The sequence below is a fragment of the Elaeis guineensis genome, chromosome 7 (genome assembly GCF_000442705.2).
Source record: "Elaeis guineensis isolate ETL-2024a chromosome 7, EG11, whole genome shotgun sequence".
Classification (NCBI taxonomy): Eukaryota; Viridiplantae; Streptophyta; class Magnoliopsida; order Arecales; family Arecaceae; genus Elaeis; species Elaeis guineensis.
Window position 1 is genome coordinate 79,514,673 of NC_025999.2, and position 20,118 is coordinate 79,534,790.

The following is a 20,118-nucleotide window of genomic DNA, read 5'->3' on the forward strand; positions in this document are numbered from 1 at the left end:
CTGCGCCAGGATCCATCGGCTATTTAAACCCCTCGGCCCCTTCGCAGCTTCATTCTGGCGTTGTTATTTCATCTGAGAGTCCTGCTCCTCTCGACCCAGTCCCTGTCTCCTTCCTTTATACCACGTTATCAACTCGGGAGGCTGTCCTCGAGGGAATTTTTTAGGGTTTGGAGGAAGGAGAGAAGGAGAATGGCGGCCGGTGAAGATCTCCGTCGCTCTAGAGGGAGCCCAAGGAAGAATTCCTTCAACAACAGGGGTTTAATAACGGGGGCTGTCGGGGAAGCTATTCTGCCCGCGAATCTCGGGGCAGCAAGGCGGGGTGATACCGGTCAAGAGGGCAGAATAGACGTCACAAGCCATGACGGGATCCTTGACGCCGTCGGGGCCGAGAGACCAGAGGCGGTCGGCGTTGACGGTGGGGCAGTAGAACTTGTTGCGGGGACGGTGGAAGTAACGCGTGCCGACCTTGCCGGAGCGTCTCGGGTGGCGGTCGTCGTTGCCTCCTCCGCCTCCGGGGATCAACTCCACCCCTTTCCCGCTAAAGTTGGGACCTTGGGAACAGAATGAGGCGAGATGGGCGAGAGCTGTTACACGCGCTGGAGAATACGACTGAGAAGGATAGAGATGGAGTTCGTAGCTCGGAGCGGTCTCCGGTTCGTCCTGCCCGAACCATGCCCGTGATACTTGCGATGACGTGTATCTTCTTTTTTCCTGACCCACCGGATCCTGTAATATGTACTTCTGTTAAATAAAAAGTGATTTCAGTACCTTGTTTGCATCTTGTGTTGAATAGTTGTCAGCCGAACTCCTTCATTTTCCTTTCCTTCTCTTTGTCTGTGTTACGTCGTTCCAGAATCGTCGGCGACCCTTTCAGCTCATGCGGGGTCGTCGTTCGCCGAGCTTCTTTTCAGCTTTTATGTCGCTCGGAGGTATCCACTTGTCAGGTTTGCTTGGCTGAAGTCGAAGCTAAGTTTGGCTCCCTCGATAGCCCGAACGGAGAAGCTCTCCGGAGGTTGGAGTAGCTCGGTTCTTGTAAAAGTTGGGGCAGAGTTTTTCTGTAATCGAAGTCACAAATAAAGCCGAAATAAAGCCCGGCTCCCGTAGAAGTCCGGGTGGAGTTGTCCTGTAGCTGTCGTTGTCGGTGGAACCCGGCTCCCGTAGGAGTCCGGGCGAAGCCTTCTTAGCGGCGGAACCCGGCTCCCGTAGGAGTCCGGGCGAAGGTTTTCTTGGCATAGGGACCCGGCTCCCGTAGGAGTCCGGGTCTTCCACTTTGCTCATGTCAGGATGAGGTTCTCCTCCTGTTCCTGACAGGGCTGCGGGGGCACATATGGGCGTTGCAAGGCCTCTCCCCCCATCCGGTCTAAAAGAACCGGGCCTTCGACTTTGCTCAAGTTAGGGCGAGGTTCTCCTCCTGTCCCTAACAGGGCTGTGGGGGCACATATGGGCGTTGCAAGGCCTCTCTCCCCATCCGGTCTAAAAGAATCGGGCCTTCGACTTTGCTCAAGTTAGGGCGAGGTTCTCCTCCTGTCCCTAACAGGGCTGTGGGGGCACATATGGGCGTTGCAAGGCCTCTCCCCCCATCCGATCTAAAAGAACCGGGCCTTCGACTTTTATAAGGTTGCCCTCTCATTTTTGATACCGTCTGCATGAATTGTCCTAAGATAAATGGGCACGCATTTTTTTGATCAGGACGAAATCACTGGTAGTACATCCGTAAGTTTTCTGAGCTCCACGATCGCGGGAGGTCAGCTCCCCCGAGTTCTCTGAGATAATAAGTTCCAGGTCGGACTACTTCCTTGACCTCATAAGGTCCCTCCCAGTTTGGGGCGAGCTTCCCCTGGCCCTGAGGTTGTGAGACAGCAGCTCGTCGGAGCACTAGATCCCCTGCTTTGAATGCCTTGTTCTTCACTCGGGCGTTGTAATATCGGGCAACTTTCTGTCTATAGGCCGCCATTCGAACCTGAGCAATCTCCCACCTTTCTTCCAGTAGGTCGAGGTTGGCTCTGAGACTTTGTGCGTTTCGGGGTTCGTCGAATGCCACGATTCGTGCCGACGGGAGTTTAAGCTCGATCGGGATGACGGCTTCCGTACCAAAGGCTAGAGCAAAGGGAGTCTCTCCTGTAGGCAACCTCTGGGTGGTCCGATAAGCCCATAGCACATGATAAAGTTCGTCCGCCCAAGTCCCTTTTGCTCTTTCGAGTCCGGTCTTAATCCCCTGCAAAAGGGTTCTGTTTGTTACCTCGGCTTCGCCGTTCGCCTGGGGATGGGCCACTGATGTGAATTTGTGGAAAATGTTTAGGTCTTCACAGAATTCAGCAAATCTGGCTCCCGCGAACTGCCGTCCATTATCAGTGATGAGGGTTCTAGGCAAACCGAACCTGCACACGATCGATTTCCAGACGAAATCCTGCACTTTCGCTTCTGTGATTTTGGCTAGTGGCTCGGCCTCGACCCATTTGGTGAAGTAGTCGATCGCTACAAGGAGGAATTTTCTTTGACCAGACGCCATGGGAAAGGGGCCAAGAATATCCATTCCCCATTGCGCAAAGGGCCATGGGGCGCTCAAGGGTGTAAGCTCGGTAGCAGGTTGTCTCTGGACGTTGGCGTACCTCTGGCATCGATCACACTTTTTGACATATTCAATTGAATCTTGGTGCATTGTTGGCCAGTAATATCCTTGGCGGAGTAGCTTGTGGGATAGAGACCTGGCACCTAAATGGCTTCCGCAAGCTCCCTCGTGCACTTCCCATAGAGCGTAGTCAACTTCTGAGGATCGGAGGCATCTCAAGAGAGGCAAGGAGTACGATCTTTTGTATAATTTGCCCTCATAAAGGATGTATCGGGAGGCTTGATTTCGGAGTTTCCGGGCTTCTTTCGCATCCTGGGGGAGAATCCCATCTCTAAGATAAGTTATTAGTGGGTCGACCCAGCTGGGCTCGTGGTCGATCTCCATTACGAGTCGCGGTTCTTCCGTACTTGGTTGTTTTAAAACTTCAAAGAGGACGTCCTTTGGCAATTCGGCCGGAACCGATGTCGCCAGTTTGGAGAGAAGATCGGCTCTAATGTTCTCCGACCTCGGAATTTGCCTGATGTCGAAATTGTCAAAGGCAGGGATGAACTCCTTCACCTTTTCGAGATATTTGGTCATACTGTCCTCCCGTGCTTCAAAGCTCCCGCTGACCTGCCCCACCACAAGTTGGGAGTCGCTGTGCACCCGGAGTTGGCCTATTCCAAGCTCCTTAGCGATCCTCAATCCTGCGATCAGAGCTTCATACTCCGCTCCATTGTTTGTTGCAGGGAATTCGAAACGCAGAGCGTACTCTGCAACGACTCCCTCCGGGCTGGTCAAGATCAGGCCTGCACCCGCGCCTGCCATGTTGGACGATCCGTCCACATGGAGGGTCCAACAGTTATCGGACGAACTGGCTTCTTCGTCGGGGGAGTTCGGTTGAGTCCTCAGGTCGTCAATTTTGTTTTGCTCAGGTTCAGCCTCCTCGGGGATGGTGCATTCTACTATGAAATCCACCAACACTTGGGCTTTTATCGTCAGTCTAGGCTTGTAGTTGATGTCGAATTCTGTGAGCTCGATGGCCCATTTCGCCATTCTTCCGGAGATATCAGCTCGGTGTAAAACCGCCTTGATCGGTTGGTCGGTGAGTAACGTCACCGTGTGCCCTTGAAAATAAGGTCGGAGTCTCCGAGCTGCAATCAACAAGGCGTAGGTCAGTTTTTCTAATTTAGTATACCTGGTCTCGGCGTCCCTCAACACGCGACTAATGTAGTAGACCGGTCGCTGGACTTTCATTTCCTCCTTAACAAGGACGGCTGCAAGGGCTGTGGGAGAGACTGCCAGGTACAAAAATAATTCCTCTTTGGGCTCGGGCTTTGCCAGCAGTGGGGGTGAGCCAAGATAGCTTTTCAATTCTTCGAATGCCTGTTGGCATTCAGGGGTCCAACAAAAGTTTTTCGGCTGCTTGAGAGTTTGAAAGAAGGGCAGACATCGCTCGGCCGACCTTGCGATAAAGCGATTGAGAGCCGCAATTCTTCCTGTGAGGCACTGAACCTCTTTGATCGACCTTGGGGCAATCATATTTTGGATGGCGCGGATTTTCTCCGGATTGGCCTCGATCCCGCGCCCTGATACCATGAAGCCCAGGAACTTTCCCGAGGTTACCCCAAAGGCGCATTTGGTCGGGTTCAGCTTCATTCTATACTTTCGAAGAGCGCTAAAGGTTTCTTCGAGGTCGGCGACATGATTCCCGGAAGACCTGCTTTTCACGAGCATATCGTCCACATAAACTTCCATATTTCAGCCGATCTGCTCCTTGAAGATTTTATTCACCAGTCGTTGATAGGTCGCGTCCGCATTTTTGAGGCCGAACGGCATAACCCTGTAGCAGTAAAGGCCGCGATTAGTGATAAAAGCAGTCTTTTCTTCATCTTCCGATGCCATCCTAATCTGGTTATAGCCGGAGAATGCGTCCATGAAAGTGAGAAGCTCGTGGCCCGAGGTAGCGTCCACCAGTTGGTCGATCCTGGGAAGGGGGTAGCTGTCCTTTGGGCAAGCTTTATTCAGCTTTTTGAAGTCGATACACATCCTCCACTTGCCGTTTGCTTTCTTAACCAAGACAACATTGGAGATCCACTCTGGATAATTGACCTCCTTGATGAATCCGGCCTTGAGAAGTTTATCCACTTCCTCGGCTATCGCCTTCTGCCTCTCTGGGGCATGACTCCGGATTCTTTCTTTTGTTGGCCGATGTTTAGGGTCGACCGCCAGATGATGTTCCATGACTTCTGTCTCAATCCCCGGCATATCCGTCGGGACCCATGCGAAAACGTCCGCATTCCTTCGGAGAAAGTCCACGAGATGCGCCCGCACCTCCTCCTCCAGGTTGGAGCCAATCAACACCACATGCTCCGCATTCCCATCATTCAAAGGAATTGATATTAGATCCTCGATCGGGCCGCCCCTCTCTTCAGTGAGGTCGTCGCGCGCATCCAACCCATCGACCGGACAGAGGTCCGCTTGATCGCTTCTTTGCAGGGCAATATTGTAGCAGTGCCTGGCCAGCGCTTGGTCTCCCCGAACTTCTCCAATCCCTTTGTCAGTGGGGAACTTCAACTTCAGATGATAGGTTGAAACAACGGCTCTGAGGGCATTGAGGCCGGGTCGGCCAAGAATTGCATTGTAGGCAGAAGGCGCCTTTACCACCAGAAAATTCACCAGGGCTTTGGACTGCTTTGGATGCTGACCCGCGGTCACAGTTAGAGCTATCGTTCCTTCCGTTGGAACGGCATCACCAGTAAACCCTATCAAGGGGGAGCACATCGGCCTTAGATGACCGCCAAGAGCGGCCATTCTCGAAAAGGCACTGTAGAATAAGATGTCGGCTGAACTTCCGTTGTCGACGAGAATGCGACGGACGTCATAATCTGCTATATTCAAGGAAACTACGACCGCATCGTTATGAGGGAATTGGACTCCCTGGGCATCCTCTTCAGTGAAGGCTATGGGCTCTTCAACTTTTTGCCGCTTGAGGGGTGCAGCTGATGTGCTGGTTGCCTCCGGCCGGGATTCTCCCGAGATGACGTTGACGGAATCCGGCAAAGGCTGGTCATCCGGCCACCTTTTATCATCAATCATAGCCGGAGGTAGTTGTGCGAAAACCTCGTGGGAGGGCATCGGATGGGAAAAAGAGGATTGGGTGCCGGAAAAGATGGCCGGAGGCGGGTCCGTTGAGCGCTCCTTCAAGAACAAGGGTGCTGCGAAGACACACCCCCTTCCTCTAGCGCCAATCCTGTTGGTGCAAAAATCCGCCTGCGCCGGAGAAGCTGGAGTTGAGGAAGCCGCGGTCGCCGTCGGGACCTGCAAGGAAAGTCTAAACCGGAGGTGGGGTTGCTCCGGCAAGACCCTCCGACGCTCAAGTCAGTTCTCTGCCTCAACAAGAATGGAGTGCTCGAACGGAGAATTTAGCAGAGTTTTGAGATAAGGCAAAAGAGCTTAAAAAATAACGTATCTGAGTCCCCCCTTTTATAGGTGGGGGAGGCAACGGACTGATGGCGACGTGTGTAACCGCCTGGTAGTGGGCCGCCCATGGTCAGGGGAATTGATTGCGAAAGATAATGGAGCAGACACGTGACCATCGTCATATCCCGCCACATAGGGCCTGTAGTAGGTAGTGGGGCGGTGTCCGTTACTGCTAGTTGTCAGCGAGTAGTGGGATCGTGCAGCACCTGCCGTGGGGAGCGGAGCAGCATCATAGCTGTTGACACAACCTGTCAGAGAGTAGTGGGATCGTGCAGCACCTGTCGCAGGGGGAGGTGGAGCCGCGTGGAATCCGCTACAGGAAGTGGAACAGGATCATGGCAGTTATTGTTATCTGCCAAGGGACACAGATCTGTTGATCAAGGCTCGGCAGTGGTTGGAGTTCGGCCTTTGTGGGAATCCGGGAGGAGTCTGCCTGCGGCTGTAGTCGTTGGCGTCAGGGATGAGGTTCGGCTCCCTTAAGGCTTGGCTCCTCCAGCAATTGGTACCGAGAGCGGAGCCCGGGCGGAGCTGCAACTGCTGTCGATGGTGGAGGCCGGCTCCCGTAGGAGTCCGGGCGGAGCTGCACTTGCTGATGGCGGTGGAGCCCGGCTCCCGTAGGAGTCCGGGCGGAGCTGCGCTGCAAACAAAGTCAAGGGTGAAGTCCGGCTCTGATAGGAGTCCGGATTGAGCTTACCAGCAGTTGATACTTGAGAGCGGAGCCCGGCTCCCGTGGGAGTCCGGGCGGAGCTGTTCTGATGAAGGCGGCGGAGTCCGGCTCCCGTAGGAGTCCGGGCGGAGCTGTGCTGATGGCGGCGGAGCCCGGCTCCCGTAGGAGTCCGGGCGGAGCTGCGCTGCAAACAAAGTCAAGGGTGAAGTCCGGTTCTGATAGGAGTCCGAATTGAGCTTACCAGCAGTTGATACTTGAGAGCGGAGCCCGGCTCCCGTGGGAGTCCGAGCGGAGCTGTTCTGATGGTGGCGGAGCCCGGCTCCCGTAGGAGTCCGGGCGGAGCTGTGCTGATGGCGGCGGAGCCCGGCTCCCGTAGGAGTCCGGGTGGAGCTGCGCTGCAAACAAAGTCAAGGGTGAAGTCCGGCTCTGATAGGAGTCCGGATTGAGCTTACCAGCAGTTGATACTTGAGAGCGGAGCCCGGCTCCCGTGGGAGTCCTGGCGGAGCTGTGCTGATGGCGACGGAGCCCGGCTCCTGTTGGAGTCCGGGCGGAGCTGTGCTGATGTCGTCGATGGAGCCCGGCTCCCGTAGGAGTCCGGGCGAAGCTGTTCTGCTGTTGATGGAGGAGCCCGGCTCCCGTAGGAGTCCGGGCGGAGCCGTTCTGCTGTTGAATTCGGCTGCGGGTATTTTATACCCAACAAGATCATTGTGTGCCATATGGGTTGGTTGTCCTCTTAATCAAGGAGTGTAGTGACACTGGTATGGCATACAGATGAGATGCAAGGGTACATCATCACTAAACAAGGACTCACCTACTGAGCATTCTGCTGTCAAGAGCTGCTCGCAAAACACATGGATATAAATATCCTTCAGACCTAAGATCACCAAAGTGACTTGCAAGCAACTCACTGTGCTTTGATGCCGAACTATCTGAATTTTTAATGCAGTGACGAAAGGCTACTGGGTACAGTCAAGTATTTGCGAAGTCTATGTGTGGATCAAGATGAGATTGACCCCTCCAGATTATTGGAGTTGATGTATCACTGTATTTCAATTTAGTAAAGCCTTGGCCAGGGTAATCCATGAGATGGATTTGAAAAGTTGAAATACAATGTGGATGAAACAATCTTAGTTGATAGTTAACCTGAGACCATCCTAAAGCATCCAAGGTCAAATGGATGAATTATGCGGTAACCATGAGTATAGATTCTGAAATATTCCTTGGCGATAATTCGACCTATCTGGACATCGAGAACCATTGCTAGATGGTATCTCGATTAGTGCAGAAATTGATTACTATGCTACTGGCTTAGTGTTTGAACCTATGGAGTTACGCACACAAGTCAGACAAAGTAAGAATGAATTGACCTATGTTTATATGTCCAATTTGGAAGTACTTGACTTGATTGAACATATAAGCTAACTTGATTGAGAATTGAGTTATGGGTCAAACGGGATTGAAGAGTTGACTATGTCTAGCTAGCACTACATATGAGGTTCAAATTCAATCTCGGGGATGAACAATTTCTATCTATGATCCATGGAACATATGAAAGATTGAATTTAAGTACTAATTAATTTTAGATTAGATCTAAATTAATTAAATTTAAATAGGTTCAAAATTTAAGTTAGATTTGGTACAAAAGTTCTAAAGAGTTTAGGATTGACAGCCTTTCGAAATTATTTCGAACCGGCTTCGAATTGGATTCGAATCGGACCTATTTTGGATGAGATGTGAGTATTCCTACTTGCACTGAAAATATCCGCTCATGAAACATAAACAAAAATTGGTTTGGTGCTTATTTAGGGCATCCCAAGTGGGTGTGGGAGTGGGTGTAAAGTGGATGTCATAAGTGATGGCAATTATATCTCATGTAGGAGTCCTTTCATGAGTATTGGATCAATTCAAATCAGATTTGAATAAAGAGTCCCTCTCTCATTGGGTCATGAGAATCATCTATAAATAGAGAGGGTCTCCACCTATGGATGAAAGAAGAGAATAGAAGAGAATAGAATAGGAAACAAATTAAATTGAGAGAAGAGAAAAAAAGAGAAAGACAAGCATGTGAAGAGAGAGATCCTTCATCTTCTACATCTCTCCTTTTGTTGCCGCCTCCTCTCTTTGGGCGTGGATCCTTCTTGAGCATCCTACCTGCTGGTGTGAGGTGTCACATCATCATATCTCATCTCTCGATTGATTGCGAAGTCAATTGGATTGGAGTTCATCCTGCTTTTTTGCGACGTCTGACGTGCATGCGAAGTAGAGGGTGTGCATATCCAGGCCTCCGTGAAGGTTTATATCAGATAATTTAAAATTTGATCCCTTGTTCCGCTGTGATTCAGATAAGAATTTGATCCTTAAACAAGTAGAATATTAAAAAAAATTCTTAGATGCAACCTGGGTATTCTGGAGAAAAATTATTTTCTTCCCTTCAACTGGAGGTGTGATCCAATGGCAAATTTCGCTTTTGGTGATGATCGGATGGTTGATATCATTTTTTGGTTGATTTAGGCTTGATCTTGATCATTTTTGGGGTGTTTTCAGACTGTGGGATGCAGATCCAATGGTTGAGCTTCTTTCTTTGATTCTACAGTGGATAGAAGTCCGACTTTGACACGGTTTTGGACCTGTATTCACCTGGTGACGAGCTCTATTTAAGGAGAGGACTTGGGAGAAGGTTTAGTAGCTTGAGAGCAATGAAAACAACAAATAAAAGGAAGAGTTCAAGAGAGGAAAAATAAGAGATATGAGATTCCTTTTTGAGAGGAAAAATAAGAGTGTTTTTCTTTGTAAAAGAGAGTATGTGTGAGCCTTTTATTTTTTCTTCTTCTTCTTTTTCTTCAATTTTATACTTCATTGTGCCATGGATTATTAATAGAAGAATGTTGAGGAGGTCTTGCCCACGTAGATCAACAATCAGGCCGAACCACGTAAATCTTATGTGCTTTCTTTTCTCTTATTTTTTATTGCTTGATCATCTCCTCTATTTTGCATTCTACGTTTATTCTAGTTATCTTTTCTCTACAAAACGATCTTGTTTCCACTGTATTTGTGTGCTATATGGATCAAGATATGCTCGATTATCCATGGCCTATTCTTTCACATCTTTGCACAGTATTACTCTATTTGATGCATCATTAGCTTATTGTTAGCTGATTCTTCTATGGTTACTTTACTTATATTTACTTTATTTTTCTAATCAAAATAAATCTTGGTATTAAAATAATACTATATGAAAATTGTAAATGAAAATATTAATTTTATAATAACAACTAATATATTTATGTAAGATTAATAATTTATAGGATTAATATATTTACGTAAGATCAATAATTTATAGGATTAATAAATATATGTTTATGAAATATACCAATGATAGTTTTGATATTATATGGTCAATGTTCTTAAATTTCTATAGAAATACCAAATAGATTAGTTATGGATATTCGAAAATCTTTAATTACTAGAATATGGCATACCAAATACGATAATCTTAGATTATTAAGAATCAGATTATCTTAAGATAAAGACTACTAATGATTTAAGATCACTCTAGTGATCTCATTTGTGTCACTAAATCCCGGGAGTTCCAAAGTATGGGCTTAGTGTAATTTGAGCTAAGTTGCCAAGACATATGATTGGACCCCTCAAGCCTTCCTCACTGCATGATAACTTGAGCTTCGAAGGGAGGGACAGGTTAGAAAGTATCAAAATGTCGATCTATATTTTTAAATTATATAGCTTCTTGACTAATTTTAAATTCATAAAAACTTAAAAATTCATGTTTTAAAAAATTATGATTTTATATATTGGACAGGTTGTTCATATCTTAGTCAAAATGATCTTTAGAAAATCTTATAACTTTCCAAATTTTCCAACTATTAATCTAGGCCCAATAGTTGCCATTAGGGGAACGGAAATGATACATATAAAATAAGTGAGAATATGACTAAAAAAAATTCTTCCAGCAAACTAAGCAAGGAACATGATTAAAACAAGAAAAGACAAGTACTTATACAAAACATATTTGAAGAAATTCATGAAAACCATAAGAAAACCATTTGTTTAAGATTAATTAGATTTTCATTAAATTTGAGCTTGGGTTTAAGTAGCTATATAAAAATTAATTACAAATATTACAAAGATTATTTTTTGACTATTATTTTCTCTCTTATATATGAAAAAATATAATCACTAATTCATCAAAATAGTTTTCTTATGTTCATCAAAAAGAATCTTTAATTTTTTACCCAAAAAAGGAATCTTTAGTTTATTCTTTTTCTCCATTCCTCCCACCTCTCTCTCTCTTCTTGCGATGCCCTTCTCTTCATAGCTTACTTATTTGGACCCTACCTTTTAAAAATTTCTCCTTTTTCTAGATTCTGATTTTTCAAGTGAGATTCTAAAGGAATCGTATTAGTTTCAGTTTGATTTCATGAAGATTTCTCACTTAAATAGGAAAAGGTTTTTTTTTTATGCTAAAAGTAGATCATTCAAACAAATCTTGTGTGAATATATCCAAAAGAATCAGAAAGCAAAATGTCTCTAAAAGATCAGGGGATCATCCCCAAGTCAATTCACACAAGATCCTCAGTACGCTCCACAACATAAGCTACAACCAATTAGCTATAGTGTTTGCCTCCTGCAAGATGTGCCTAATGGAGATACCTATACACCTAGATAACAATATAGAGATGTCATGCATGATATGATGAGTAGCAACTCCCTGTGTGCACCTCTGTAGCTAGGTCATCACCATAGCAGAATCACCCTAATATGATCTGCATGCAAGATCCTCCGAGCATACACAATCTCGGCCAACACTGCTCGAAACTCTACCCTAGGACCTATAGGGTCGAAGAGCTAACACCCTCCCGTTGCAACCAGTCTAGAGTCAAGCCCATAAATCACAAACCCAACACCTCCAAATCTACCTAAAATGCTCCCATCAAAATTGACTTTAAAGTATCTTGGAAGGGGGGCTCCCAAATGATAAACACCCAACGGATTGCTACATGAATAGGGTGGGAGTCCCAGGTCTTCAAAGACCTCAAGGTCACATCAATCATCTCTGTTGCTAGGATAAGGACTCTCTTCAAGATAAATCGCATCAAGTTTTTCCTGAACTTGAAGACCAAGCTGTTCTTAGCAAGTCAGATATGCTAGGCAATATAAGTTGAGCTGATGACCGCATTATGAGAGATATCACCCCTAGCTCTGTACATCAAAAGATCTAAGATAGAACTCCTCAATAGGATCCTCAGCTTGGGCAATCCGGTGGTGAAGCACCCAGACCTATCTAGCTTGCGGGCACTAAAAGAGAGAATGGGCCATCATCTCCTACTCCATGTTGTAGTAGGGGCAAATTGACCACATCACCATGCCTCTATCCCTTAAGATGGCTTTGGTCGGAAGTCATCTCCAAGCAACCTTCCACAGAAAAAAGCTCACCTTCTAATAATAATAAAATAAATCTATCAATATGGTTGATATCTTAACTTTTAAAAGTTTTGACTATAGTTACCAAAAAAAGAAGTCTTGACTACAATAAGTATTTAAAAATCTTATTATTGTAGCTAAGGGCTCATGGCTCGATATGTGAGGTATTATCCATTCTGATTGATGGACCTCATGGTTTTGTCTCCTTGGATTCCAAACCAAAAGATGTCTTATCCAAAAAAATGATCCTTTCCTATATAAGCTAGAATCTCCTTTGACTCATAATCAATGTAGGGTAATAGCACCATTCTTTCTTATTATTACCATAATCCTCCTGCCTCCTTGTTAAGGGGGAGTTTGTGTATGGATAGAAGGTGTCCTTCTTCCTTATTATCTCCATAATCTCCTAATTAAGGAGAAATATATGTATGAGCAAGAGGTGTATCACAGTCGCGGTCAAAGGCTCATGGCTCGACATGTCAGGTATTGTTTGCTCTGACCCATGAGCCTAATGGTTTTGCCTCTCTATATTCTAATCCAAAAGGCATCTCATACAGAAAGGATGGTCCCTTCGTATGTAAGTCAGAGTCATTCTTGACTCACAATCAATGTAAGACAAACAGAGCCCTCATTATCTCCACAGATCGAAGATTCAATCTCTTTCTTTAACATCAATTTGTTGTTGCTGGTGATCAACTTGGCACTAAAGCGGGCAAATTTGGGATGGTTGGAGCTGTTGGAATTTTGTGTGATCACATGTATGTGTGTTTCAATTTTTTTTTTCAAACACCATAGCAGAATAGAAGAATAATTTTTTTTTTAATCTAAATCATGCATACATAAGAACAAAGCACACAAGGATCTACTTCATATGTTGAAATTTACACATACTGATTTTATACTGAAATTGAATATGTGATCGGATTACATATCTGTATTGCTAATTCTTTCTTCGAATCTAGATCTAGAAGAAGATAGATTCTCTTTTAGCCATGCAAATATCTGGCCTTTATGGATATCCACTCAGGATCAGCTTGGATTGATCCTCTTTTGTGAAGATCTTTTTTTTCAAAGTTGGATCTTCTCTGTATATCTGAATCAAGCTTGTTGATCAACGTTTGATCTTCTCTTTGATCCTTCATTTTCTTTTCTTTTTCTTGATCTTACTTTCTTGATTTTAGAACAATCAAGAACCTAAAATCAACCTTGACAAGAGGAAATGCCCAACTAACTTTGGATGGTTGGATGGTGGAACATCCAAACTGATTTTGGATGTATGGATGTGAGAACAAAAGGACATGTAAGAAGGGGGCAAGGAGACTAGGGAGCGGTGATTTTGAGATCTAAAATCTGCATCAAGAAATCAAGGAGTTCGGCCTCTTAAAAAGATGGGCTGTTGGGGTCCTAACCAAAGTCTAATTTGGTTCAAAGAAGTAGTCCTAATTGCATTAGGATTAGCATCTTAACAAACCCCAAACTAGCTCCTAAGTCCACACCAAAAAGGATAAGAGGGCGCCAAAACTTGGGGTCCTCTTGGGTAGTTTTTCACATGGAAAAACACATGCAAAATGGAGGTGGGCGTCCATCTCCTCCCATCCTTTCTTTCTTACACATATAACCACCATATGGCGCCCCATTTGATCTTATCAATTGGCACCCATTTAAATTTAATCAAGAAATCAATTAGATAGGGGATTAGGCCCCTTCTATGCTTGATCCAAACCTATTTGGGCAACCAACATTTGGAGCCCATTGAATCCAATTCAATTAGGTTAATTATAGGTGATTGACTTGAATTAATTCTTATCAAATAAGCAATTCAAGTCTCAAGAGAAATTGAGTTTAACCATGTGCTAGCAGAATTTTCTTAAATCCAATAGAATTTCTCCTAACCCAGTTGTGACTTCATAAGTCTAATTGTTTAATCCAAATCAAATTCCTTTGTTATGTGATCTCATAGGTTCAATTCTGTCTGATAGTGAGATATATATACCATGATCTTTATCATAGTATCATTGAAACTATTTTCAATAGATTAAAATGATTCCATTCTAGCTCAACAAGGATCGTCGATCCTAAACAATCCTAGTAAGCTCCATAATCTATCAGTGACACCTAGTAGTATGTAGTGACAACCTAGCAAAATCAAAAAAGAACCTCAAGGTGTAGTTTTCATATGATTCAGTCCCTCTATCGTGAGTCCCAACTAGAGACAGATTATGGATAAATCGTCAAATCTCATCATCAATCATATGATAGATTCGATTAGCTTAAGTCTAATTATAATTCTTATAAAAATTTTTTTCTACTAATTACACTGCTGTGGCCACAGATTTACAAACTTAGCCTCTCAAATCTCATAGAACTTCTTCTTTCTATTAAGGTCGATAGATTTTATTTAGATATGTACCCTACTCCTACAATGGACCAACTGTCACTAACATCCACTATAAAGACTCAATGATGTCATGTTTATATGTAGTCAAACTCTAGCAGTCTCACTGTAAGCAATCGTACCATCATAGATCAAAGGATCATTCATAGAACTATAGCATTTAGATGATCACTGATGGTTGAATAGAAATCTATGTGATCTCTTGTATAGTCATGCTCAGTACTAGTTGTTCTTTAACAACTATCTGTACTTATCGCTCAGTGTCTCTACATTATAGATCAGAGACTCATCTATCTTGAAGAAAGCGATCTGTATGTCGGTCTATTTGAATCGATCACCATCTTTATGATGATACTATGATCGAAAGTAATTAAAGAATTAATTATACTACTTCTAATTCTCAACACCTTGAGAATATGTACCAAAAGTATTAATTTTATGGATGATTCAAGGACATATCACACTTGAATGAAAATAAATTTATCTTTTTATTGATCAAATCAATATTTTAAGTACAAAATTATGTTCTAGAGTAATACAATATGTTTGCTATATTGACTTCTAGGACATACATATAACAATCTTCCACTTAAACTAAAATTAATTAGCCATTAATCTAAGTCTCATCTTCTTAAGTTAGACTTTCATCTTTAACTGGCTTAATTACTTTGTCAGTGGATTTACCACGTTGTCCGTGGAGTCTACTCTTCGCACTTGGATATATTTATTTATTTTTATTTTTATTTTTTTTTTGAGGTAGTCGCATATACTGTTGCTCTATGTGCTTGGATTTCTGATGAGATCTTGACTCCTTAGTGAGGACTAGGCATAGTACTGTATCATGACATCTAATGATATGACATCTAATTCTGCAACTAACATTAGAACTAGAATGCATCCTATACATCTACAATATACTCAGCTTCTATTGATCGATTATTTGAAATTCTTCCAATATATCGAACCAATATTGCATAAGAATACATCCTGATGTAGACATTCTATCATCAGTATCTGTATATCTTTTCACTCTTAGCTTTGACCCTTCTCCAAAGATTAAAAATAAATTCTTAGTGCTTCTCAAGTACTTAAGGATGTTTTCACAGCAATCCAGAACTCCTAGTCTAAATTCGACTGATATCTACTCGTGACACTCGCAGCAATGGCTATATGAGATCGAATATATAGCATGGCATGCTCCTATACCCAAAAGGTAGAAGTCTTCTTTTAGAATTTTTCATGCTGAACCTCTTCAGTACTTTCTCTATGTATAGCTTTTGTGATAGGTCTAGCATTCTCTTAGATCTATCCCTATGATCTTAATTTCAAGAATATAGGAACCTTCCCCTAGATCTTTGATGAAGAATTTCTTCGATAATTATCTTTTGATCGAGATCAGCATGGGAATATCATTCTCAATAAGGAGGATATCATCTACGTACAATATGAAGAATATTATTGTGCTCTCACTGATCTTTTTATATATACAGGATTCTTTTTCATTTTTTATGAAATCAAACGATTTGATCGCTTAATCAAAATGAAGGTTCCAACTCTGAGAAGTTTGCTTTAATCCATATATGGATCTTTGCAGCTTGCAGACTCGGTGATCACTATCACCTGATGTAAAACCCAAAAACTGCTCCATATAGATATCTTCCTCAAGATATCCATTCAAAAAAATAATTTTTATATTCATCTATCAGATTTTATAATCATAATAAATTGTAACAGCAAGCAAAGTATGGATGGATTTCAGTATGGCTACAGGCGAGAAGATTTTCTGATAGTCCATGCCTTCGTGCTAACTATAATATTTTACCACAAGCCTAGCTTTATAAGTCTTTGTCTTACCATCTATACCTACTTTTCTTTTGTAGATCCATTTACACCCAATAGGTACTGATAAATACTTAATTTAAGTCATTTAAAGCAAAAAATTATATTTAATTTATTTTATTTATTAAAAATTTGATGCTTCTTTTTATGTTTTATAGAAAAAGTGATCGCCGATACAAAGAATCTGATTTGCAGATCAAAAAGACTCAAGTTTGAAGAAAATTGGACTTAAAATAAAATTTAAATAAAAGAAGGATGCATATGGTATTATAGAAAATAAAGATACTATGCAAGTAACCCAAAAAGGATATAGGCATCATTTTAAATAAATAAAAGTTTCTTTTTGTAATTTGGAGCGTAAACAGTTAATGTCATGCGGCATGGGTTCAGGCGGTCGTGCGGGTGCAGCAGCACGGCATCGGGCGCAGCAAGCGCGGGACGGCGGGTTCGTGGGGAATTTGGCATGGCGGACACAGTGGCGAGGGATCTGAAAATTAAAGAAAAAAATTTAATTCTTGAAAATACTTCAAGAGAAAGAATTTATATTTTCTTTATTTGCTTGTGATCTTTCAATCTCATCCATCCATCTTTTAGTCTTTAGTATTTTCTTTAGTCCCACATCGAAAAATCTTGTAAAACTCCTCCCTCCTAACACCTATAAAAAGACTTTTGTACTCCCATTGGAGGGAGAGCCCAGAAATTCTTCTAGAGCCTTGCATAGAGGAATAGAAAGGGACTACTTCATGAGCAGCTAGGCTAGCAGTCTCGAGAGTGGAGAAAAAATTTTGTAACGACACAGAGTGGGTTTATTATTCTAAACTTTCTTGTATTTCTTTATATGCGATAAAGATTATGCTTTTTGTTTAAATCATCATGAGTTCTTTATTTGCTCTCTTTCATATGCTTTTATTTATGCTTTCCTGTTAGATTAATATTAGGAATAACTTTTACTTTTTGGAGACGCATCGTGATCTACGGGTATGGGGTGTGCCGAGGAAAGAAGAGTTGTTTACCTAGTACTTTCCAGAGATGCACCGTGATCTACGGGTAAGGAGCGTGCCAAGGAAAGATAGGTATTTTTTCTAAGATTAATCGTATCTATTTAATTAAAAGAAAAGAGATACAACTCTACTAGTGCAAAATTAATTTAAAACTCCCGAGCTCTTTATTTTCTAATAATATCAATTTTAAGATAATTTATTTTCTAAATCAAAATAATGCTTCTGTCTTTTAATTTCAACTTAGCCCAAGGTCTCTGAGGATACGATCTCGACTCATCCTACCTACGTAGTGAGTAGAGTTATTTTTGGTGCTATCAACAACTACGCATCAAATTTTGGTGCCATTGTCGGAGATCTTGGCATAGTTGAATTAAAAAAAAAAAAACCACTGACATTTTATAACACTTAACTAAAATAGCGTAACCTCAAATATAAAAATTTCTAACTTGATTGGACACCTTGTTTCTTTGCATTGCATCTCCATAATTAACTTTAAGGGTGCAACCCATTAACTAAAATAAGGTAGAGATTTGATCACCCTTCCTTGACCCACAAATCACTCCCTTGCATTTGCATAACCTAGATCTTAATCTAAAATTAATTAGACGTTGACCCCTAAAGATTTCGAGCTCAATGGGATAAGAAAGCTCTAGAGTTGAACCGAATGCAGATTGGTTAATTGCTCGGTGTCTAAGGCAAGTGGTTAAAGAAAGTGGTTTTCAATTGGTTTCGTTGACTGACCTGGCCAATTCAGTTGGTGTCTAAGAAAAACAACGAGCAGAGAACCTCTCACATCTTATGCTTACCTGACCGAGTCAGTTAGTCAGTCTTGAGCTTGGAGTGCTCAAAGGCGGTCTGGGAAGTTAGGAGCTGTCTAGATCTAAGTTAACCTTAGGATAGAGAGTCTATGCTTGTTTAAGTTGATTGCAATTAACATCTAAACATTAACTAATTTCTTCTTTTTTATAGATTTAAAATTCTTAGGTTCTTCTCTTTAGATTTTCTTCACTCTTTTCTCACTTTATTATAAATATATATATATATATATATATATTATAAAAACTAAAATTTTCTGTGTTTGCTCTAAAGTATAATTGTAAGGTGTATGCTTGGCCGTAGATCGTTACGACCAGAAATCCAACCTTTTGATCTAGAAATAGAAAGAACCTTTAGAGCTAACAGACGTAAAAATATGGATCGAAATCAGGAGAATGATCCACCCAGGCAATTGAAGGAGTACTTTACTCCTTCCACATATACCTACTCTCTTTGTATTCAAGTGCCCCCTGTGGAGGCCACTCAATATGAAATTAAGTCCAGTATAATCCAAATGTTACCTTCATTTTATGGACTTAGTAATGAGGACCCTTATAAATATCTTGAAGAATTTTTTGAGATATGCTCAACTATCAAAATTCACAACTTCTCTAATGATGCTCTTAGGTTAAAATTATTTCCTTTCTCACTTAAGGACAAAGCCAAATACTGGCTACATACTTTGGATTCCATGACTATATCAACCTGGGACCAGTTGCAAGGAGAGTTTCTCAAGAAATATTTTTTCATAGAAAAAACTAATCAAATAAGAAAAGCCATAACTAGTTTTTCCCAATTAGATGGAGAAATGTTTCATGAAATATGGGAGAGATTAAAGGATCTTATTAGAAAATATCTCCACCATGCTGTACCCAAATGGCAGTTAATCCAATATTTTTATGATGGGCTATTTGAAAGACATCGACAAATGATCGATGCATCATGCGGTGGGACATTCATGCTGAAAAGTGAGGATGAGGCATGACAACTGTTTAAAATTTTAAGTAAAAATTTATTACATCATATGTCTGCCTCTATTAGAGATAAACCCATGTTAAACCCAAAGAGAGGTAGAATATATGAAGTAGAAAATGCCATAGATATCCATCATAAGGTAGATGAATTGTCCCAAAAGTTAGATCGATTATTAAGTATAGGACAGTCACCTTCTCCATCCCGTCAGATACAAGATATATGTGCATTGTGTTCGAGCCCCACTCATTGTGTGAATGATTGTCTGGTTGCACCACAGTTTTCTGAACATGTACAAGAGCAAGTCCATCAAGTCCAAACTACTCATAGATCAGGGAACAATCCCTATTCTAGTACGTACAATCCGGGATGGAGAAACCATCCGAATTTCTCATGAAAATCACAACCAGTGGTTCCTCCGGTGCAACAAAGATCAGGTTATCCGGATGTAACTTTTAGGCATCCATCCCAGCCATAATACCAGAACCCTCCTCAACCCACTTCGAGTACTCATAGCTCGGCTTTCGAAGAAAAGGTACTGCAAGTACTTAAAGGACTAGAAATGAATACCCAACTCCTTCACTCCCATACGCAATCAATAGCAAAGCTAGAGATCCAGATAGGTCAGCTAGCAACAGCTTTTAGTAGGAGGAAAGAAGGCAAATTACCCAGTCAGCCTATTAATAACCCAAAAGACAGTACATGGCTGAAAGCTCCATTGGTCTTGAAACTTTTTCCGAACATACCAAATCGATCATGACCCTTAGAAGCGAAAAAATCTTAAATCAACCTGAAGTAATCCAACAACAAGAGCAACCAATTCCAGCTACAAAAGAAAAGAAAAAATCTGAAGAGAGGAAAGAACCTGTTAACCCAGCACCTGCACCTAAAGCTCCATTTTTCAGTGCTTTAGAATCCTCTCTGCCTCTTGAAAAGAAGGGTATAAAAATGAATGAAA

General features: G+C 42.3%; 1 non-coding gene and 1 pseudogene across 1 annotated transcript; both read right to left on the reverse strand.

Moving 5' to 3' along the window:
• Window positions 1–20,118, reverse strand: part of LOC140859334 (uncharacterized) — a 29,819-nt pseudogene that overhangs the window by 6,555 nt on the left and 3,146 nt on the right.
• On the reverse strand, window positions 18,952–19,057 carry LOC114913685 (small nucleolar RNA R71). Its single transcript, XR_003799600.1, has one exon. It is a non-coding gene; the product is annotated as a small nucleolar RNA R71 (small nucleolar RNA).